The following is a 25,318-nucleotide window of genomic DNA, read 5'->3' as shown; positions in this document are numbered from 1 at the left end:
ATAAATGGATGATTAGCTGAATAAACTAACAAGTCAGATATCACTAACTCCAACCACTTTCACAATACCATGACATTTTGCACTTTGTTGGAATTAGAAGTCTTGCTGCGCTTAATTTACCTGTATTGAAAAAAGGGAGTAGGTGTGGAGTTAGAAGACTGGAGATTGCTCCAGCATACAAAAGGTGTTAGTTTGCTTCACATAAGCAAGATATACTAGGAAGACACAGCTCAAAATTTAAAAAAAAAACAACAAAGAAAAAAAAAAAAAAAAAAAAAACCACAACAAAACCCCACAACTTTTGCACAGTAAGTTCCTGCTAGATATAGAAAGCTTTTTATCTCAGAAAATCAGTGGACTCAAAAATATAGAAAAATATATTAGAAAAAAAACAATAAAACACAAACAAAACCGTTTACAGCCAAAAAAGCTCTCCTACTATGTATATCAAACCTCTATCATAAAGAGTGAAGGGGTTTTTTTTGTGGTTTGGTGTTTTGTTTTGTTTTGTTTTAATTTGACAGAATGAAATTCACAAGTGTATGTGCTTGTTGGAAAAAGAAATAAAAGGATAAATGGTTTCCCAAGCACAGCATCTTGAGATCCAAAGTACTCCTAATTCTCCCAGTTTACCCAATACTGCCTTTTTATTCATCGTAAATAGCCATGCTCCTTTAAGATTCTTCAGTGCAAATGAAAAAAACTGTAGATGTGGAAGAAGACCACATCTCTAGAGAAGATCTCTCTAGGATGTTCTTTCAGGTAAACATTCCTATAAATCTTAATTTATTATACAAGATGATGAGTATTTTGTGATATAGATACTAGATCGTGTCTTAGGTGTTTATAAAGAAGAATTCTGGGACAGAACTTAGAATCTGGGGTCTATTTTCAAGAGAAAAAACATAAGGAAACAGTGGTAAAAATACTTATAAGGGAAGGAACGTGTGTCAAGTTATTGATACTAGCTGATGTTAATATCTTTTAGCTCAAAGCAGAATGTTTTCTTAAGCCATTCATCATACCTTTCTCTGCCCTCTTTAAAGTAATATTAACTGCAACACTGTCAATGAATTAATGCATTTAGAGGTGTACCAGTCATGGTATTTAATATTTTTAGCCATTAAATCACATTTGTTACCATTTTTCATTACCACTTTTGATTTTCCTTTGCTGTTTCTATATTCAGTTTTGTGTTGGTCTTTTTTATTCTATATATTTCCTTCCTCTGATCATAGCACACTTCCCTCAGTAAGAATTATTAATATATCTGACTCGTTTTCAATCTCAGAATAAATATTCCCTTTTGTGAAACTTTTTGTTTGTTTGTTTGTTAGATTTCCTTTAGAATTCCATAAAACTGCAGAATTGGTGTTCCTTATATTGCCCAACAGAATACTACGTTTGCTGTCTGGGTTTATTCAAGAGGATTAGATTTTTCTCTGAAAATACTGCATTGTGTTTTCAGATATGTCATTCATCTTTGCACCAGAATCCCATTAATGGTTAGCAAGAAAGGTATTATATTCAACATATTTCAGTCACTAGCTGCTGGATTAATTTTTCTATCTGAACATTTGTCTATCATCTGATTCGTTTGTCTATCTGTAAACCTCATTTACAGAACAAATGTCTACATCTGAGCAAATTCCTCCAGGCTACCTATAATCTCCCCCTGTCATTAATGTAAACTGAGGAGAGCTTGTAGAGTGATATTCATCTCATCATAAGGCAAAAGTCTAAAATCACATGAACTATTGCTTAAAAAGTTATTTCTCTGTATTTACTATAAAGAACTTTTAGGGTGAATAGTTTAGAATTATTTTAGGTACTTGAAGACAGGCAGATTTTTGATAAGTAGCCTTTAATTATGGTTTTTGTAATTTAGCAGTGTGTCCAAACATTGGACTTGATTTTGTTTGTGTTTTCTTCTATGACAGTGAAGTGGTTTATGCCACATCTTTAAAACAATTAATGCAGCAGATTTCTTTATGGAGTCTCCATTTTTACTTATTTAATTTTCTTACTTGACAGATTTGTGTGGATTTGTGGTTGGATAAATCAGCTTGCCTTTTTATTGTCTTACTTTTCTTCTATAATTTTCAGTATGTCCAATTTTTGTTCCAGAGACACATATATTGCCCTTGTGCCCCCTAATCCCGGAATTCACAAAATGTCCCTTTTTCAGCTTTGAGATTCAATGTTGTTGGCACATTACAGATTCACAAGCACTTTACAACTGCATTTCTGGCTCACGAGTTTCAAATCTGTTACAAAACCTTCGGTTGTTTGTACTTTTTGTGTTTGTTGGAGTTTTTGTGTTTAGGTGTTTTTAAAATATTCAAACTGACATATCCTGAAAGCCATAAAGTTCTTGTTCAAGGGTAGAAGAGTCTTTCTTTCTGTATTATAAAATTTCTCTTTATTTTGTCTGCTAGGTGGCTTGCTCTTCTTCAGTCTTGTATAAATCATGAATCTCCTCAGCTGCTGACCTAGAAGTCTTCAGAACAATGCCTTTTTTTCAGGAAACATAAGGAAGACTGAAGACGAAGCATCTTTTACCTGGGCAGTCTTGTCAGTCTAGTCCTCTCAATGTCTTTTTATTTTCAGGGTAGATATATCTCACTTCTCAAGATAGAATAAACATAAATGTGTAACCTTTTGTAAAGTAATATTTAATGTAAATGGTAATCCTTAAGTGTTAAGTACTCTTTCAGTAATTCTGAATCCCTAGATCTCATATACCTATGTCTTTCAAAGTGCTTTGTTTAATTTTCCATTTAGATCATCTTACCTTATTGTTATCAATAAATGTTATACATTAGGGATTTTTAACTTCTTCCCTCCATATTTTTAGACAGAGAACTATTTACTAATAGGTCCTTATTAATGTTTCAAGCACCATGAAGCAATATGGGTCTTCTCTATATAAACTACACACTGTATAAAAATTTCCTTTTTTAGGTTGCTTTATCAGAGGTAGAGTCATTTACCATGCCCTGCACTTAAATTTGGAAACCAGCCATAGAAAGCAATACATTAAAAAAAATAATACTACTGACATTTCTAACTCTTTTCAGAAACTGTAGAAGAAATCCACTTTAAGTGTCCTCCATCATATATAATACTCCAGTCAATTTATTTGCACTTGGGAACAAAACTTACTATATTTTTTCCAGTGAGAAATGAGCAGAGATTTAAAATGTGAGAAAAAACACAAGTATTCAAAACTTACTAATTCTGGTACTTCTAAATTAGCTGGGAAATCCTCTAGAGCAGTATTTAATATTATTATTAGTTGAACTAAGATCTATAAGCTCAGTAAACAACAATGTAAGATTAAACCTTCTCAGTAAGTGAAGCTTTTGTTTAGGAATCTGTTTCTCAAAGATTCTAATTACCAAAAAATAATATTCAGGTCAGATAAATTTTATTTTAGATACACATCACTTAAGACATCTGAATTTTTTAATTGAAATTGCATACAATGTAGTTACATTAAAACAGGGTATTTATTTTTTTTTTTTTTTCCCATTGCTCATTCTTTCTTCTGTTTAATGTTCCCTCTCTTATTGATTAAAACTGTATGGCAACTTCGTAAAAAAGATTAATTTAGATACCTTTATGTCCATCTTAAAAGGTTACTGACAATGAGTAATAGTTTACACTGACAAAAAAACAGTGCATAGAAGTGGCAGGCATCCTACCAACCCTTCAACATTTGAGATACTGATTTCTTGGAACATGGGAAAAATGCATGTATAAGATCAAAAGAATTTCAAATTTGCATGCTATTTTATGGTCCAGATCTTAAGATGTCTTAATAAGATTTCAGACTCTGTATGTCTTGCTGCCCCAAAATGTGCATTTTTATAAACCATCTGAATATGGCAAAATATAAGCCTAAATAATAAGATTGTAACATGAACTGGAGTTCTTTTTGAGCACTTTGATTTATTTCTTACTACTTTTTCACATTGTATTTTTTGGGGGGGTTAGATAATAAATTAAATAACCATTCCTTGGAAATTCTGATTAAGACTTTTACTATGTACTTGGCTATGACAAGAAATAAAATTGTTTATGCATGTCTGGAGAGATCATTCAATATTTCATGGCATACTGTTCACTTATTTAGGTCTATGAAACTTTTTAAACTATTTTATCCAGTAATTTTTGAGTGCATTCATTCATTATACTCTCAATTTGCTTGCATATGTGCAAACTGTACACTTATTCCCTGTCAGGGACATAGCAGTTTGTAGCAATAGAATGCTTAAGGAAAAGGAGAACTCCCAAAGAAAAAGCAGTCATTGAATTAAATCAGCTCACAGAAAGAACTGCTTCACCCACCGTAAGGGACTGTGAGCTGTTTTGTCTCAGCATTGCTGTTGCGCCATTACCATCTCCTGAACAGTAGGATGGTGTAAAACTGTTGGACTGTGTCAACTGTCTGTTTCAACACTGCACCACTGCCTAAACTGAGCCTCAACATTCCATTGCTGTGAAGAAGTATGCCCTGAAATATCCCCCAAAAAAACAGTGTCTTCCCGAAGCTGGAGCAACTACACCTTTCGTAACATCTACCAAGCTGTGCTTGGACACAGTGTCAGACGAAGAAGTCGGTATGAGGTAGATGTGTAGAGGCTAAAGATGTCACTGGCTGACTCTCCACCTGGTACGACCACCATGAACACCTGGGCACGTGTGCATGGAAGAACACGGGGCAGTGTATATGATATGAGCTTCGCGGAAATGGGTGGACTAATTGTGGGAACTGGGTTAATAAAAGGACTGTGTATGCTTCAGTTGGTGGGGATTCCCCATCACCTGCACCAAGACCAAACCAACGGGACACCACTGGATTCGTGGTGGTGGTAACTGAGCTCCTGCATCTCTTCCGTTTTCTTGCTTAGCTGTTCTGACCTTTTCTGCTTCCCTCAGTCCTATTGCTATTACCTCTTTTTACAGGAATAAAGTTTGAAAGGTTGTACAGCATTTGACCTGGTTCGTGTCATAATCTCACTCTTGGGATCATATTGAAACTTCCCCTGACATTGGATCAGGATACCCTCTTGTTTCAAGAAATCGAGACTGATATTATTACTGTACCTCTGAGTCATCATTTCAAAAGATGTATTTGCAGAGCTAATGAGCTAGAATCCCAAAGACAAATTAGATTGAGGTAGGCTTTCTTTACTACTTTCTAAGTTTATGAATGGGACATAAATGACTGTTTTATTATAATACAAAAAATATATCATGCAAATGTGGCACTGCAGTGGTGACAATTTATGAATGCAATTCTAGTTACAACTTTGGGCTGGGTCTCAAGCCCTTTCTTTGTTCCATCATTTATCCAAGATATTCATCCATTCCAATCAAATCCATTAAATTTAATTCCAAGTCTCACAAAACCCTACCTGATATGAGGAGCTGACTGCTCAGCCCTCAGCTTCAGAAATACATGAATTGGTTTTCCCAGAGACAGTTACCTTGAAAATCCACCACCTCCCAGGCACCAAAGTCAGTAAAACTGCCCAGAAATCCACTTGCAAATACATGAAAAAGAAATTCCTAAATATATATTTGTCAAAGAAGTCCTAAAACACTACTTCAGGAGAAATAATGCATACATCACAATTTCATCCTTTTCAAAGCTATAACATGCCAAACCTGGCTATTTTATTCTTACAATAATGACAGATTCTGACTAGTATTTACATTTCTAAGCATGTATAAGCATGAGTCAGTTCAAAATTTGGAGCGAATGTCAAAAAATAAATAAGAAATACCAAAATGTTAAATAAACAATCCAAGTCAGTATCTCTTCTATTTCAGCTTAATGTCACCCATGCAATCATGATAAACAGTTGGTAGACAAATACATTGAATAGTCACAATTTCTTTGTGTATTTTCTGAATACAAAAGTGCTTCACTAGATGACTGACACCAAGAAAATAAAATGTATTTCATAGATTCTTAGAATACATCAGTCTTTTGTAATTTTTCCTCCTGTATTCCACAAATATCTCTAGAATAGCTTCATGTTCCAGCAAAGTAGACACACCTGAGAGCATGGACAGGTACTCCTCTGTTGAATATCCCAGGTCAATACAACAAAAGAAATTACAGGCTTCATTTTACTTAATAAAGAATGGTTAATAAATGTTCTCCTGTGCTTTTTGAATTCCAGACATGAATGAATACTGGAATCTTAAAATGGCACATTTTGAAATAAATCTTATTCATTGCCTACTGGACTTTAAATAGAATTGTCTCACAGAGTAACTAGAAGCATCTGCTTTGGAAAAGATCAAAACTTAGCTCTAGGAAAAGCAATGTAAAAAGACATTTACTTTTACACATACATTTTTTAGTCTGTTCTTGTATGCCAAATTTTTATTTTAAATTACATGAGTTCACATAATGCATTGTTTATTCACCTAGACTCGCTCCTGAGCTCTCACTCTTGCATCTGCCATAACTTTGAATAATCGGTGTCAACATATTCCAACGTAGTTATAACACATTACTGAGAAAGGAAGAAAGAGACATAACAGAAACCCACACTGTTGGATTATTCGTTACGGCTATACTTACTTTGTAAAGAAGAGTTTTGAAAAAACAATAGTGCTATCTCAGGTTATGCAGACAACATAACCACCTTGCCCAGATTCACATGTCTGCTTCTTCACATGCCACTGTTTTTCTGTGAGTACACCTGCTGTGGTTTAACCCCAGCCATCAGCTAAGCTCCACACATCTGCTCAATTCACTCCCCCCCACCGTGGGATGGTGAAGGCAATCAATCAGAAGGGCCAAAGAGATAACTCAATGGGCTGAGATAAAGGCAGTTTAGTAGGTAAAGCAACAGAAGTGTGCCCAAGCAAAACAAAACGAGGAATTCATTCAGCACTTCCCATTGGAAGGCAGGTGTTCAACGATCTCCGGGAAAGCTTGCACTTATGTGTGTGTATGTATACACTTCCGTGTACACAAACATGTTATTGATTTAACTTTGTCTTTAATCTGAGTGTTAATTCCCTTCCTTCCTCCATGTGTGAGGATGGCAATTCTCGTACCATAATGAATTTCGATGTTCTATAAAACCAAATTTTCTGTGTGACTCAAGCTGTGACATCAATTATTTCCCATACTCATCATGTTCTTCTTTTTGTTGACAAAAATAGCTGTGATAAAATAATCTCAACTTTTGACTTCTTCTATGTAATTCTAAATAAAATTTTTTAAATGTCCCATAATGTATGTATTTAATTATGTGTACTGTGACCAACGCACATTTCTCAGCTCAAAAGAGTTTGATGTTTTTACTGTAAGGAGACAAACACACAATTATCTTTGAAAGTGTACATTGCCAAATTCTCTAGATGTTTTTTTCTGATTGCATAGTGACTACTGACATAGTTATCTTGTTAGTACAGCTGAAGAAAAGAGAAATTCAACAATACAGTTTGAAATTAGTTTTACCCATATTTACTTGTTGACATTAATACCTACACATAATTAAAAGGAATAAAAGCACTGAAACTGCAATTATAATTTCCCAAAAGCATATGTTTTCTATATATTTTAACAATGGAGGAAAAAGAAAGTCTTCACACAGATTTTGGCCTGTCATTTCAAAGTCTTCTCAATTCAAAATTCTGTTTGAGGGAGAGAGTTAGGAACTATTATTAACTTCTTAGTGACTTTAATATTAGCAAGTCAGTAGTAGCATTCATAACAATTGTAGTCATAATAGTAAAACCAAGTCAGAAGTACCTTGTAATACAGATTGGAAGAGGGTGTCACTCTTACTATTGCCATAGTCTGTTGTGGCAAGAATAGCACTGAGCAAAATCACACAGGTCTGTTTTTCCCTGCCTTTTGAAATGAAGATCATTCCACAAAGAAAAAAGAAAGGAAAAAACTCCACCAAAAAAAACACACACCCACCCCAAAAACCCAAATAAATAACCTAAAACAAACCAACCCCTTCCCCACCCAAACAAACCAACCCAAAACTCCCAAACAAACAAACAAAGCCCAACCTGTATTATTTTAAAGTATTAAATAATTCAGGAGCATGTGATTTTCAAATAAATGCAACAAGTAGGTCCTGAAGTAGTCTGTAGCTGTGAATTTTCACAGGGGATAGTAAGTAGGAGATCAGATGTGGAGGATAAGGAATAGGTGTCTGTCCTGGTTCAGCTAGGATGGGGTTAAGTTTCCCCAGCAGAGAAGGGGGAAGGGATCTCCAGCCGGGTTATCCATACCATGCTAGCGTCAGGTCCGGCACGGCAGCGAGGAAAGCTTTTTCCTTTGTGGCTTTGGTGATGGGGAGCACGCACGGGGGCTGGCTGTGTTCATTGTGGTATTTCTCTGTAAATCGTTTGTCTTGTTTACTGTTATTACTGTTTATTGTTGTTATCATTGCTACTGTTGTTGTTCAGATTGTTTATCACACTGTTGTATCAAATTTCTTCCTATTTTAACCCGGGGTTTGTGCCTCACTGCCAGCCTGACCGGCTGAGGGTGGGGGAGGGGCCACGGCAACGTGGTCTCCAGTCCCGGCAGGGCCTAAACCAGCACAGAATCAGAAGTGTTATAAGGTTTTTGAGACAGAGCCTGCTGAAAGTCCATAGTGTTGCAGGTCTGAAACTAACATTTCAGCTCTGTCACTTTTTGTTTTATTACTCTGTGCAGGGTTTCTGTGTGTGATGGGGGTTTTTGGTAGCAGGGTAGGGGGCTACAGCAGTGACCCCTGTGAGAAGATTCTTGAAGCTCCCCTAGCTCCAAAGTCAGACCTGCCTCTGGCCAAGGCCGAGCCAATTAGCAAAGGTGGCTGCAGCTCTGTGATAACATATTTAGGAAGGGGAACCTGAGAGGAGGATTTAGAGTTGTGAGGAGGAGTTGTGATGGAGATACCTGTGCAAACACTGAGGTCGGTGGAAGAAAGGAGGAGGAAGGCGGGGAGGTACACTAGTGCAGAGACTCCCTGGCAGCCTGTGGTGAGATGGCATGTCACGACCCGGACTGGAAGCCCAGAGAGTTGCAACAGTTCTATGATCCCCTCAGGTTAAATTAAGGTGAAAAGAAACCAAAAAAACAGTTTTACTGGTTTTAGAATACAATTTAAACTTGAAAAAGGATAAAAAGCAGTGTTGTCTCTTATAAATCTATAAGAAGGAAAAGAAAAAGAAAGGAGAGAAAGAGAGTCAAAGAAATACAGATCACCATCCCTAGATCCAGTGTTGTCTCAGGTCCGGTAATCTTGGGTGGTGAGTGCACCCACCAAAAAGTTTCTGTCACCTTTTAAATTCATTTTATTATTTGATTAGCATACTAGACAAGGAAGGGCAGGTATTCCACAAACTCATTACCATGAGAGATGAGAAAAAAGGTGGAGCATGAGTTCCAACTGAGCTGGTGGTTGTACTCGCCCTGCCCAGCTTTGCTTTTTTCCCTGTTCGCAGAGATTTTTGATGACTTCATGCTTCTTGTTGGTTATCTCAGAGGTGGTCACTTCTTATTGGCTCTTGTTACCACTTCAATGGCAAAGGCACAATGTCATTAGCAAGGCATGCATGGTGTCTGTCTTGCACAATATAAGCACAAAGTATAGGCCTTATCAGTACTTGTGCTTGAGGAGAAACACCTGGTTTCACGTGATCCAGTTTCCCCCCCTTGAGGCTTATCTAAGGAGTCTGTCAATGCAACTGCAAGGGAGTGGAGGGTGCATCCTTCCATACACTCCCACTTCCTTGACTGTCATTCCTTAGACTAATCCAAAGGCCTGTCTTTTCTGTGTCAAGGAGCGTTCAAGGCCTTACTTCCCTCAGTTCTTTACATGACCCTGTGACTCATTCATTGAAACATCAGGGCAGTCGTCATCAAGGGTGGTAATCCGGACATATCGAACAGAGGGAGAAAGAGAGGAAACAATACAAATCATACATTTCACTATAACAATACCTATCATAATTGAAAAAAATATTGACAAAATTTTAAATCCAACATTTACAAGCTATCTCCTAGTCATTCCTTAAAACATTTCCTTTCCAATTCTTTTTCAATTTCACAATTTCTGCAGCAGTTAACACTTTCTGCTAATACATACATTCTATTTCATTAACAAGTTACATTTTGCTTTAAAGTCATAAAAACATCCACATACAGTACTTCATCCTATTTTCCTTCATGTTTACAAAGCAACATCAATTGTAATATAGTGTCGTATTTTGAAGATCCATTTTCAGACCATTATTCTCCAATAAAATTACAAGCACTACTCGGTTTCTGAAACAAAAAATTAACTCAACAGTCAGAATCCAATATAACTGTTAAGCAGGTATTCTTTATTGCAGCGCTGGGGTCACCCTGGGAATTCTCCACCCTAAAGGCTCCCCAGAACTAGCAAGGGACATCAGTTTACATATACACAAATCATACATATTCATTAGATTTCCTGGAAAGGTGTGTCTTATGATAATGAGTTCCAATAATTCATCTACATAGTCCGAGCATGTGTGGTAAAAATAGAGCAAGGGTCTTCGGTGGTCAAGGAAAAACTAAGCAGTGTTCTTCATAGTGTTCGCTAGTTGACCGTCTTTCCAGAGCATGCACTGTTGTCATGGTCCACTTAGTGGACTCGTGATGGTTCATTTGCTACAATCTCAAAAGTGCAAAATGAAGGTGACCAACACCAAAGGGGATAGCAGTAATGAAACAGTGAAACTTTATTGTGTTGCCTGTGAAGCAGCATGTGATAGTTAGAGATGGGTGAAAGAAAGGAGAAAAGTAAATTTAAGTTTTAGAGAGAGGAGAGAGAGAGGTTATAGCTACCAGCGCTGATCTCACAACATCCTAAAGGTCCCAGGTCCAGCTGATGCTGTGTTGTCGATTGTCATGGTCCTTGGTGGGGAAGATTCTAATTTTCGTTGTGCAGAATTCATCCTTTTATGCTCAGTAACACACCTTGCTCCACCTCTGCCTCAGGGGTCTCCGCCCTTCTCAAGCGAGGCCATCGCACAGGCACGTGGGGAGCGTCTGAGGCGTGGGCAGTCTTGGAGGTGGGTAGCCTTCCACCAGGAGGTGTGTTTTGGTATTGTAATGAAGCAAAGTTCGTCTAAGATTCATGATTTCTTCATCGATGTTACGGCAACAGTTGCGATCCATCTTTTTTGACCGTGGCTATGCGGTTATCTCTAACAGCTCTGGCTGGGCCCAGGCACCGAACAATAGCCCAGCACTCTTGGTACTGCACGGCTCAGGCACTGCAGAACAGCCCAGCACTGCCTGCACCGCACGGGTCAGTGCTCAGGAGAACAGCACAGCACTGGCCGTGCCACACAGTTCTGCGTTCAGGAGCCTTGGCACCACATTCCACTCCAGGGATCGGCAAGGCCAAGCAGGCCGTTGTCAGTTACCTCACTGTCCATGTCTCTGATAACAATGTTGAGACAATGCTCACTTCCGACCGACTCTTACAGCTGTGAAGTCCAGGTGTCTTCCTAAATCAGCAAGATCATCCTCCCTATAACAGGATCTCTGTGTCCTTTTGTTATCTTAGTTTGCCCATTCTAGGAGTTGCCCAAGTGTCCACTGAAAGCTTTGAGTTTGCTATCAGTGATTTATATAGGGAGGATGATCTCATCGAAACAAAGAGGCCTAGGGAAACAGTTAAGGAGTCCTTGGGAAACAAAGTAAAACACAAGCAAAGCTTTCATGCATCACAGTTTAGTCAATGATTGTCAGAAATTCATTTGTTTAAGCCCTTTCATTTCCACCCATTTTTTGATTCCAAACACTCACTTTTCCATAAATCCAGAGATTCAAGGTTTCCTCCTCGGGGAAGAGGGAAAATTTCTAAAACATCAGAAGTTTTTAGAGCTGTGAAATGTCTCCTGGAGGCATTGTTCCAGGACCACTTCAGTGTACATGAAGTGTTATTAGTCAGATTAATAAGGTCAAATTGAAATTCTTCAGAAACAAATTTGGGCATACTATACAAACACTTTGATGAGTATTATCCCAGATGTGCATGAAATCTTGAAACAAATTCCAGGCTAAATAGGGAAAATCCTTTCCCTGTACTCCAATGGAAAGGATGAAGATATGGGAGAAGGCTCTCCAAAACATCTTTCCCTGTAATAACAGACAACAATTACAAATAAAAGAAACTGATAGCATAAATAACAATTGATATAGCCAGGGCTAACATGGATCCTTCATGGTTGGGACTGGAGAGCACGTTGCTGTTGCCCCTCCCCCACCCTCAGCTGGTCGGGCTGGCTGTGAGGCACAAACCCGGGCTAAAATAAGAAGAAATTTAATACAACAGAGTGATAAACAATCTGAACAACAACAGTAACAATGAGAACAACAATAAACAGCAATAACAGTGAACAAGACAAGATATACAGAGAAATACCGCTAAATGGTCACAGAACAAACCCGCCGCGTGTGTGCGCTGCAACCCGAAAGCCAAAAGAGAAAGTAAAAAGAGGTTCCGCCCCTGGACCTGACGTCAGCATGGTATGAATAACCCGGCTGGAGATCCCTTCCCCCTCTCTCTCTGCTGGGGAAACTCATCCCTATCCTAGCTGAACCAGGACATAATCCACCCCTTTATTCTATACCATCTGCTTCATGTCCAGCTGCCATTTAGAAGTTAACAATAACAAAACAATAATTTACAAAGGCACAGCATAATTCATGGCATGTTCTCACCCAGAATCAAGTCCCCCTGTGGTACGCATCGGACCTCTCCATTGTCCTGCATCACCCGCCGGGTGCACCCAGGTCCTTGGGCAAAAGCAATCCCGTGGATGGGTTTGCCTTTACCTTTGCCTGGCGCAGGACTAAACCAGACCATTTTTCCCAATACATTCCTCATGAGCACCACAGGGACTTTATCCTCATCTACAGCATGTTGAGGTTTTGACTGAGCCGGGCCAGCTCGACTGGCAGATCCTCTTGTGCTGAGTAGCCAGGTGGCCTTTGCTAGATGCATGTCCCAGTCTTTGAAGGTCCCACCTCCCAGTGCTTTCAATGTGGTGTTTAACAGTCCATTGTAGCGCTCGATCTTCCCAGAGGCTGGTGCGTGGTAGGGGATATGGTAGACCCACTCGATGTCGTGTTCTTCTGCCCAGGCATTTATGAGGTTGTTTCAGAAGTGGGTCCCATTGTCTGACTCAATTCTCTCTGGGGTGCCGTGTCGCCACAGGACTTGGGTTTCAAGTCCCAGGATGGTGTTTTGGGCGGTGCCATGGGGCTCTGGGTAAGCTTCCAGCCATCCAGTGGTTACTTCCTCCATTGTGAGCACGTGGCGCTTCCTGTGGCGGGTCTGTGGCAGTGTGATGTAGTCGATCTGCCAGGCCTCTCCATATCTATATTTCAGCCATCGCTCTCCATTTCGCGGGGCCTTCACCCGCTTGGCATGTTTGATTGCAGCACACGTCTCACATCCGTGGATGATCTCTGCAATGGTGTCAATGGTGAGGTCCACCCCTCGATCTCGAGCCCACCTGTATGTTGCATCTCTGCCTTGGTGGCCCGAGGTCTTATGGGCCCACCGGGCTATGAACAGTTCACCTTTGCGCTGCCAGTCCAAGTCCACCCGAGCCACTCTAATCTTAGCAGCTTGGTCTGCCTGCTGGTTGTGTCGATGTTCATCAGTGGCCCGACTCTTGGGTACGTGGGCATCCACATGGCGCACCTTCACAACGAGGTTTTCCACGCGGGCTGCAATGTCCTGCCATACTTCAGCAGCCCAGATGGTTTTACCCTTGCATTGCCAGTTGTTCTGCTTCCATTGCTGCAACCATTTCCACAGGGTATTCGCCACTGCCCACGAGTTGGTGTAGAGGTAGAGCCTTGGCCACTTTTCCCGCTCAGCAATATCCAAAGCCAGCTGAACGGCTTTCACCTCTGCCAACTGGCTCGATTCACCCTCTCCCTCAGCAGCTTCAGTGACCCGTCGTGTGGGATTCCACACAGCAGCCTTCCACTGTCCATGTTTTCCCACAATGCGACAAGACCCATCAGTGAACAGGGCATATCGCTTCTCCTCATCCGGCAGCTCATTATATACTGGGGCCTCCTTAGCACGTGTCACCTCCTGCTCTGGTGACATCCTGGAATCTTTGCTCTCTGGCCAGTTCATAATCACCTCTAGTATCCCTCGGTGGCTGGGGTTTCCTATTCGAGCCCATTGTGTTATCAATGCAACCCATTTACTCCACGTGGCATCTGTTGCAGGATGTGGGGAGGAGGCCTTTCCTTTGAACATCCACCCCAGCACCGGCAGTCGGGGTGCCAGGAGGAGCTGTGTTTCAGTGCCGACCACTCCTGAGGCAGCCAAAACTCCTGCGTAGGCTGCCAGTATCTCCTTCTCAGTTGGTGTGTAATTAGCTTCAGAGCCTTTGTATCCCCGGCTCCAAAAGCCTAGAGGTCGGCCTCAGGTCTCCCCAGGTGCTCTCTGCCAGAGGCTCCAGGTAGGGCCATTCTCCCTGGCTGCGGTGTAGAGCATGTTCTTAACCTCCTGCCCTTCCCGGACTGGCCCGAGGGCTCCTGCTTGTCAATCTCCTGCTTAATTTGTTCAAAGGATTGCTGTTGCTCAGGGCCCCATTCAAAATCATTCTTCTTAAGGGTTACGTGGTAGAGAGGGCTCACAATCAGGCTGTAGTTCGGGATGTGCATCCTCCAGAACCCCACAGCGCCCAGGAAAGACTGAGTCTCCTTTTTAGAGTTCGGTGGGGCCATGGCTGTTATCTTGTTTATCACCTCCACTGGGATGTGGCGACGCCCATCTTGCCATTTTATCCCTAGGAATTGAATTTCCCTTGCAGGCCCCTTAACTTTCTTTTGCTTAATGGCAAAGCCGGCCTTCAGGAGGATTTCAATTATCTTCTTCCCTTTCTCAAAGACTTCCTCGGCTGTGTTCCCCCATACAATGATGTCATCAATGTACTGCAGGTGTTCTGGAGCCCCACCTTTCTCCAGTGCAGTATGGACCAGTCCATGGCAAATGGTGGAGCTGTGGTTCCACGCCTGGGGCAATCGATTCCAGGTGTACTGGATGCCTCTCCAAGTGAACGCAAACCGTGGCCTGCATTCTGGTGCTGTTGGAATGGAGAAGAATGCGTTAGCAATGTCAGTCGTGGCGTACCACTTGGCTGCCTTCGACTCCAGTTCATACTGGAGCTCGAGCATGTCCGGCACTGCAGCACTCATTGCTGGCGTAACTTCATTCAGGACACGGTAGCCCACAATTAGCCTCCATTCGCCATTGAGCTTTCTCACTGGCCATATACCATACCACCGTCCTGGTAGCAATCGGCACTCGCTGCTCCTCTACCTTAAGCCACCCCACCACTGAGGGATCCTCTGAGAGGCTGGGTAAGGTGAACAACTGTTCAACCTCCTCCAGGGCAGCTACACCAAAAGCCCACCGGTACCCTTTTGGGTCTCTGAAGTACCCTCTCCTGAGACAGTCTATGCCCAGGATGCACGGGGCATCTGGGCCAGTCACCATGGGGTGCTTATGCCAGTCCTTCCCAGTCAGTCTCACTTCAGCTTCCAGTAGGGTCAGCTGTTGGGATCCCCCTGTCACTCCGGAGATGCAGATGGATTCAGCCCCACTGCAGCTCGATGGCATCAGGGTGCACTGTGCGCCAGTGTCCACCAGAGCCTTATACTCTTGTGGGTCTGACGTGCCAGGCCATCGGATCCACACTGTCCAGTAAATCCCATTATCCCTTTCCTCCACCTGGCTGGAGGCAGGGCCCCTCTAATCCTGCTCATCATCACTCACTTCTTGCCAGTGTGATTTACTGGTCCCCTCAAGAGGGTCAGACATAACGTTCGCCATTCTGTTCTGTCAGGGGGATTTCTGACTGGACACTGGAGCTGCGCTTTTCTTGGAGGACTCCCCTTTTGTGATGGTCTTCCCTTTCAGCTGCTCTACTCGTGCAGCTAGGGCGGCAGTGGGCTGTCCATCCCACCTCCTCATGTTTTCTCCATGGTCGTGGAGGAAAAACCACAGGGTGCCTCATGGTGTGTGCCTTCTGCTGCCTTTCTCTTGGGTGGGGAAACGTTTACTTCTAGTGGCTGAGACATTAGCCCGTGTAGGTGGGACCTAGGACATGTCTTCTTCCATTTTCTGGACCCTCTGAGACAGTTCCTCCACAGCTGAGACCCAGGAATGTTGAGATGAAGGGAGATTTCCCTCATATTGCCGGAGCTTGCCAACCACTCCATCCACTGTCAGAGTGTGGGTGTCTGTCCACCAGGACACTATTGCCAATGCTTTCGAGTGTGCTTCTGGTGCGCTCTTCAGGAACTTTTGCCACATCAGGTGTGTGCAAGGGGCCTGGTCTGGGTCCATGGGTGACTGCTCATCATTCAGATCACCATAGATCATCTCAAACACAACCAGTTCCCTGAGGTTCTGGATGCCTTTCTCAATGCTGGTCCATTTGCCTAGCTGACATAGGATATCATCCTTGTAGGGGTGCCTCTCCCTTACACTGAGCAGGAGTCGCTTCCAAAGGCTGAGGGTTTGAGTCTGTTTCTCTATTTCCCTATCAATGCCAGCATCCTTGGCCAAAGATCCCAGCTGCTTGGCCTCTCTCCCCTCCATCTCAAAAGCACTGGCTCCATTGTCCCAGCATCGGAGCAGCCAGGTGCAAATCTGCTCGCCTCCCAGGCGGCCGAAATCTTTCCACATATCTGGCAGCTCTGTCGGGGATAGAGATCGGACGATCATCTCTGGCCTTTCCTCCTGTTCCCATGATTGGCCTGGCTCATCCTCATCTCTCACTCTGCGAACTGACTTTCTGGTATATTTTCTTTTCTGTATCGGGGCGACTGACTTTGGCACTGGCTGGCTCTCTGGCTCAGTCGCTGTGCTGGTAAAGGCGACTGAGACTGGCTCTGCCTTTCCCCCTGGTTCAGATATTGTTTCAGCTTCTGTGGCCTTTTCTCCCCCTTGTGGCGGTGGCTGGTATTAAAGAGGACACGGTAGGCATGGGCAAGTCCCCAACACATTGCAGCGATTTGTGTCTCCTGGGTTTTGCCTGACTGGTAACACACCCTTTCTAAGCACTCCATCATCTTATCAGGGCTCTGCACTTGCTCATGAGTGAAATTCCAAAGCATTGGAGGTGCCCACCGACTCAGGCCTTTGCCCATCTTTTCCCACACCCCTTGCCACTCACTATTATCTGACCTCGGGGCAGGTTTCCGGGCACTGCTATTGTTAGAGAAGTGCCGCATGGCCAACACCAAAATCAGGCAGGCATTCAGAATGCATAGTGCCACAATCACACTGGCCTGCAGGCTCCAAGGATAACTGAAACTCCCCAAAGCCGATAGGATCTCTTCCCCTGGCTCACCCACAGAGGGGGTGAGACCCCTAACAAAAGCCCAAATGGCAAACAGGTACTGGCCCACCCCCCTCCCCACAGCGATACAAAGGCAGCATAAGCGTTCAATAGCCCGTATAACAACATAAGACCCTTTATGCATTTTCCACCGATAACAAACGCCACCACTGGGATAATACACTGGATATAAAGATTAATCCAGCCCCACCACGCAAGCAAGTGGGCCAGCATTGCAAACATTTTCTTATCAAACAAATACAAATACAAACAGAAAAATTACACCCAACAGATTGCTCTATCACACTCTGATCAGGGTCTGCCCCTTTTTGATTCTTATTTCAGCCCTCTTGTGCCCCATGTTGGTGCACCAGTTAAAGCTGTGCTTGTTTAAGCCCTGCCAGGACCGGAGAGCACATTGCTGTTGTCCCTCCCCCACCCCCAGCTGATCAGGCTGGCAATGAAGCACAAACCCTGGGTTAAAATAAGAAGAAATTTAATACAACAGAGTGATAAACAATCTGAACAACAACAGTAGCAATGATAACAACAATAAAGAGCAATAACAGTGAACAAGACAAATGATATACAGAGAAATACCGCAAAATGGTCACAAAACAAAGCTGACGCGTGTGTGTGCCGCAACCCAAGACCCAAAAGAGAAAGTAAAAAGAGGTTCCGCCCCTGGACCTGATGTCAGCATGGTATGAAAAACCCGTCTGGAGATCCCTTCCCCCTCTCTCTCTGCTGGGGAAACTCATCCCTATCCTAGTTGAACCCGTACAATGTTTCTTCTCTGTTTTTCTTTAACTCTAAAAAGCATATGTAAGTTAAAACAAGGGTATTAATTTATACATGAGGAAACAAATTTCTGCAATGGAGCTACAAAATACACAAAATCATATAACACATTAGAAGGATGGAACAGGGTACCTGGTGTTGATTATGTGTTCTTTTCCATGGGCATCAGTGGCTATCCAGGCACACAAATTGAGCGGTGTCTTCAGGGTTAGGGGTACTTCCCCCACTGTTGGAAGGTCCACTAAAACTGGCTGTTCCAGATAAAGTAACAGACTTGATGAGTGTTTCTGGTCCTTTTCTCCAGTAAGTAGAGAGGGAGGCCTAGGGCAAAATGCAGTGAGTTGGGGCACTCATTTGTTCCCCAGCAACTATTTATTTTGCCAACTGCATCAGGAAGACAGGTAAGCCATCCTGCATTATGAGGTTTAAGAGCTTATTTCAGTAGCCCATTTGTCCTCTCTACTATACCATTAGCTTGTGGGTAGTAGGAAGTATGAAACACCCATTGTATTCCTTCTTCTTTTGACCATTCCTGCACCACCGCAGTGGTAAAATGGCTGCCATTATATGAATGAACTGACTGAGGTTTTGGTAAGTAACTAAAGCGATAATTTCAACAGCTTTACTGTATTTTCTCCAGTTGCATATGCAACCGCCTCATCCTGAGTGAGCCCTGATACTACCTCCACCCTTATGAGAATGTATTGCTTCCCTTTTCATTTTTTAAAAGGTCCTATATAGTCAATTTTCCCAGTCTCACAGAGAGCCTTTCCATCACACAAGTGAAGAGGGGGTCTTGCAAATCATATGTGATATTGATCACAAGCAGAAATAATAGTGTTGCACAGTTGTCGAGTAACAGGCCAACCCCTGCCACCAATTTCTCTAAACAGATCTTTGGCCCTGAGTGACCACGTGTCACATATAACCAGTCTAATAGACGTTCCCACTTTTCTTTATGCCACACAGATACTCAGCTGACTTCCCACTGATTTTGTTCCCAGGAGGGCAGCCACTCTGTACACCCTTTAAATACAGCATGAGAATTTGTATAAATAAACACTGGCTCTTCGCTCTCAGCTTCTTTCTTTACCACACTCCAGACTGCAATCAATTCCCCTACCTGAGCACTTCCCTCCCCTTCTGTTACAAGCTGTTCTCCTGAATCAACGTGTAAGGCTACTGCCCAGTATTTCCATACCTTCCCTTCTCTTTTTGAGGATGCGTCAGTAAAGCATGTATTTCTCAGGTGAGGTTTGAAAGGAGGAGTTGGCTTTATAAGGGAAGGGGTGGTTTCCTGATCAGATTGGTTATTGGGTGGCTCCTGTATCTGAAGTACCTTGGGAGCTCCTTCTTCTATCTTGCGTATGTGACAATAGTGATCTAATTGTGCATACCACTTCCTGACTGTTTCTCATAGTGCTCTCGCTGCAGGGGCTGGGGTCCTGGCTAATACTGGTTTCAGGATCTTAAAAGGGCTTCTCAAAATGACTGCTTGTCACTTTATGGTCTTTTCAGATTCCTGTAAGGCCAGGCTAACCATAAAAAAGACCCTTCTTCCAGACTGAATATCAGTTTTCTACATCTTTAAAACTTGGTGAATGAAAACGGATTAGACAAATCAGACCCTCTGGCCTGCATTGTCAAATATGTATGGACAGTCCATGGATTGCAAGAACCCACTCAGAGTGGGTGAATCTGTTGGGTGTATTGGCCATAAGGCCTGGTATACCCCAGCCTCAAAAATTAACATCTTTAAGGGTTCTTCATGGACAGGAGTCCAGTCTCAAATAACTCTTGCATGTCAGATCATATAAGGGGCAAACTATGATGGGGAAATGTTTCCTCCTGTCCCTATCCAATGTCAGGGGAGGTTTCAGTATGATCCCTTATCTGCCCACCTTCAGTTTTTCCTCTGTTCTCACAGGTTTTTGCTGACTTCATTCTTCTTGAGCAATCATCCAGCTTCTGGGGCAGAAATGCTCACCTTTTATCAGTTCAATGGCGAAGGATTAAAGTCATTAGCAATACAACAGAGTCACAAACTATCTGGCTTATACAATGGCCTGTAATCAGTGGTCCTTGTGTTTGATGAGAAACACCTGGTTTCTCTCAGTCCACTTCTTTGAGGTTTATCTAAGGAGTCTGCCAATACAACTGCAAGGGAGTGTGTGTGTGTGTGTGCGCGCGCGCGCGTGCGTGTGTGTGTGTGTGCACACATGCATCCTTCTATGCATTCCTGCTTTCTCGGGTGATATTCCTTAGATTAATTACAAAGGCCACAGCTGGTCCTTGATCAATGGTCCAGGCATTACTGACCAGCACCCCATGACTCTAAACACACACACAAGCAAGCTTTGAGACAATAATTTGACATTTCAGTCTCTCACACCTCCAAAATACCAGCAAGCCTAGGACATGTTGCCGCAACTTCTTATTTCCAGGCACTTTTACCTCTTTGAGGGTAGTTAATATTTCAGGGGGAATACACATTGTTTCTCCCCACCACCAAATACCTAGGAACTTTACTTCCAAAGATGAGAGCTGTACCTTTTCTGTGTGAATTTGGTGTCCTAAGCTTTACAGATGAGTGATTATTTTCCTTTGTGTCTGTCCCACTACTTTAGTATCAGGGCCACCAATTAAAACATCATCAATATACTGGTATACCTTAACTCCCTCCTCTGAGTCAACATGGGCAAGCTCCTGAGCCAACACATAGTAGACAATGGTTGGTGAATGGCAGTATCCCTGAGGGAGGTGTGTAAAAGTATACTGCACCTCTTCCCAAGTAAAAGCAAAACAATCTCTGTCTGCCTCCGGCAAGACATGAAAAACACATCTTTTACTTCAATAGTTGCTAAAATCCGGGGGGCTTCTTTCTGTATGGTTGCAATTAGTTCAGCTATGTCAGGTACTGAAGCTGTTAGAGGACCAGTATTGGCATTTAATCGACAATAATCAGTTGTTAATTGCCATTTCCTGTTAGGTTTACCGACTGGCCACACTGGGGAATTTACTGGACTGGGGAACTATAAGGTGAGTGAATTGGGATAATTATCCTTTGTTCTCACAGTTCCGTTATTGCCACAGTAATCCCCTCCCCAGCACCTAATGATAAGGCATAGGGTTTCACATTAAAAACTTCAGAAGGAGAAAGTGCAGGCACTTGCTGGAAAGTCTTACAGAGGCTGTTGGAAACAATTCCTTTCCATTCCTTTCCTCTTGAATCCATCCAAGCTTGTCACTTTATCAGGTCAAGTCTGATACAAGGAAATGATCACCAGCAATTTATAATTTCAGAATATTGCTTAATAATCCTTTCCCTGACCACTCTGTGGAAACTTAACCAAGGGCTACTGTGTTCATCAAAACAAAGCAGTTTTCTGTGGAAACTTATCAAGAACTACTATGTTCAGCAAAGTAAGAGATATGTCCTTGGAAAGCAGATGTGTTCTAACAAGTTCAGTCTTTGTAGAATATGTATCAATAGTAGAAACTAATAAACTAGTGTTTTTAGATAAGATAGAGGTGGTAAACCAGCTGGAAACACTCTTGTTCAAGAAATTGGCTGAGAGAATCTGCACATGCTCCGGGGAAAAGTACAAGGTGAGAAAGACTGCGAGCCTTCATCCCAAAGACCCCCGAAAATGCCCACCAGGAGGCAATGCGCAGGCGCAAAGAGAACATAAACTGCTGACACCAGCCTTTCGAACTCACCCAGCCTTACTCATGCATATGTATGTCTGTGTTATGTAATCCAATGAATATGTATATCCATACTCTGTAATTTTTTGGTAAAATGTGCGGTGGTTGTGCAAGCTTTGTGAAGAAATCCCCTTGCACCCCAGTGCCAGAATAAATATACCTGCTTTATAATTCTCTCCAAGTTGTAGAGTGTTTCTGCACATCAAGTCACAGAATATTTGTGGGAAAACTTCCCAAAATCATAACAGCATCTGTTGTAGTTTCATTCCCAGGTAACCAGCATTTCACCCAAGCAGTTGGCTGTCGCTTAGAGCATCCAGAAATATCTGTAACCCAGATCTGTTTTTTATCAGGAAGAATGCCATTGCAATCAGCAATATCAGCTCAGAGCACTGATGTCAGTACCTGTATCTACTAGAAATGTAACCGGAGTTTTAAGGGGGCCAAGGTGAAAGGTAATCTGCAAGTCTCCCTTATCTTCTGTGACCCTCCTTAAATGGATCCACTTGACATCTCCTGGCTCACTTACTGAGGATGGTGGGTCCAGTTCCCCAACCCCAAATCTATTTTCTACGTTAATGAATGTTTGAGGCATTACTTCTTTCAGTTCCTTGTATGGCAGAGCCTCTCCCCTGCAGCCCATGGAGGTCCATGGTGCAGCAGATGCCCACCTGCAGCCCGTGGAGGACCCCAAGCTGGAGCAGTTGGCTGTACCTGAAGAAGGCCAGGATTCTATGGGAAAAAGCTCTCACTGTTGTAGTGCAGTGTTGAGAGGACTGCAACATGTGGTGGGGAACCATGCCAGAGCAGCTGAGGAAGGTCTGTAGCCCTTGGGAAGGATTCACATCAGATAAAGTTCGTGGAGGAGTGTCTCCTGTGAGAGGGATGCCACACTGGAGCAGGGAAAGAGTGTGAGCAGTCCTCCTGCTGAGAAGGAAGGAGTGACGCACTGATCACAAACCCATTCCCTGCCCCTGCACTGCTGGGGAGAAGGAGGTAGAGAATTCAGGAGCAAAGCTGAGCCTGGGTAGAAGAGAGAGGTGTGGGGGTGAAAGTTTTTAAGTTGTAATACTTCTTGCTGTTTTACACTATCTGTTAATGTTGTTGTTAATGTCTGAATTAAACTGATGGTTTTTTCTTTCCCTAATAAATCTGTCTTTTGCTTGTGACCGTAATGTGTGAATCATCCCTCTCTGTCATTATCTTGAATCCCAAGGTGTTTTTCTTTATTTTCTCCTTCCCATTCCTGAGGGGGAAGGGATGAGTGAGTGGCTGTGTAGTACTCAGTTGCCCTCTGGCCTTAAACTATGACATACTTATTCACTAATTTAAAATCTAAAGCCTGACAAAATCATCTGTTATTCAAATGGTTAAGATAAATGTTATTTCCAGTCACAATATAGTCTGATCTAGTCTTAACAGATCCTTTGTCTTAATATATTGCCTCAAAATTTCAATTATTACTCTATCATTCTTGTTACAAAGATCATGTACCATAAAATCTTAATTTCCACTATGACTTGTCTTTCACAATACAGTCACTGCCCAGGTTAAATAATAATAATAATAATAATAATAATATCAACAACAACAATAATAATATCATAGAACTAAGAGGTAAAAAATTAGGTTTCTTGACAAGATAAATTTGACACAGTTATAAACAACTTCCTTCCATTTCAACCATTAGGTTTAAATGCAATCTAATGCTCAGTTAACATATTCTAAACAGCAGATTTGTCCTGTTGAGATAAACCGATTTCTCTTAATACAGAGGCAGTAATACAAGCAGAAAATAATACAAAACCATAAAATACATTGGTGACCTTGTTCTGTCAAAAAAATAATGAAACAATAAGTGAATGTATAAAGTATTACAATTGCTTACAAACATAATTATAGAATAACTGAAAACCATGATGCCTATGTTGACACCTGCACCTGTTTATTCTGATAAACACTAATTAGCTATAGATTGTCTCCTCCTTAATAAGCAGAATTATATACTTTTGTGAAAGGATTGTCATCTTTTTCCATTTATTTCTTCTTTTATAAGTATATGAGATATGAATAATAGTTAGATTACACACTGCTGAAGCAGCAGTATTTCCATGAGGATAGAGAATGTCCGATGTTAATGCATATTCATTTCCTTCCTTCAGTAGGCTTTATTGGTAACTGAATAGCAAATCTGTTTAATCTTCAAGCTGTTGAAGGTTTTCTTTTTAGACTTTCCTTTGTTCTTCTCCATAAATGCAAATGCCTAAGGGACAATGCAAAGAACCATTTTATAGCTGGAGCAAAGGATAGATCCTTCTGCTATTTGTTCAGTAGCACAGATGAACTGAAAAATAAAAGACAGTGGTTTTGAGCCTACTAGTAACATTGTTTTACTTGAAATAATAAAGTGGATTACCAAGTCATAATCTTAAAGACTTCAATGCTTGTGACTGAGTTGATTCTACTCTTGAAAGTTACTCTCTGCAAAAAAACACTCTGGATCATTATTTTCAGTTAGGTGAAAGAAACAAAATCATCACAAAGTGAATACAATAGAGTTGGTGAAAAATTACTCTTTTTATTTGTACTGTGGATTCTAGGCAATGTAGTCTGACATTTATTGTAAACACTTGCTTAAAAAAACCCAAGAACAAAACCAAAACCCAAACACAAAGCCAATGGGAACTCTCTGCAAATGCTAGATCAGATCTTGAAATTATTACCCATAATAAGCAATATTTCATTTTATAAGGATTCTCATTTGAACCTAATATCAGAGATAAGTTTTTACTCAATATGACTAAGAAACTTTCTAGTGATTTATTCCACATGACTCCCTCACCACATTCTGTAATCAGACAGGCTGTTGCTATTTACAGTGAATAGGGTGGGCTCTTCAGCTTGACTAATATGTCTTTATATCTGTTTGTTTTTTTAAAAAAAAACAAAAAACAAAAAACAAACAAACAAAAAAAAACCCACAACCAAAACCTAGTTAAGAGTGAAGTGGACAAAAATAAACATTATAATAAAGTAAATAGTATATGGTATATCTGGGGTTTTAGGATGAATGAAGTTGATTTATGGCATGATTTTTTTTTGCAATTATGTCATAATAACAAGTGGCAAAATTATATACTCATTTTTCTGGTCCTTCTTTTCACCATTTTTCACAAAGAATAAATGAAAGGTGTTTTGCAATATTTCACAACAAATGTGGTTTGAAGGTGGTGATTCTGAGACTGCACTTTATATTGATTATAGTAACAGGCTCACAGAGGAAATTCATGTGACACATAATACTGAAAACTCCACTTTGTTGTATCCATAGGTAATAGAATTCTCCTTGACACTTTTGGATTTCATCTACTCCAATAACTCACCTGAAGGAGAGTAACAGACAAAAACAGATCAAAGA

Source organism: Athene noctua, chromosome Z (assembly GCF_965140245.1).
Source record: "Athene noctua chromosome Z, bAthNoc1.hap1.1, whole genome shotgun sequence".
In the NCBI taxonomy this organism is placed as follows: Eukaryota; Metazoa; Chordata; class Aves; order Strigiformes; family Strigidae; genus Athene; species Athene noctua.
The sequence above is the reverse complement of the archived record's forward strand: the minus strand, read 5'-3'. Positions refer to the sequence as shown.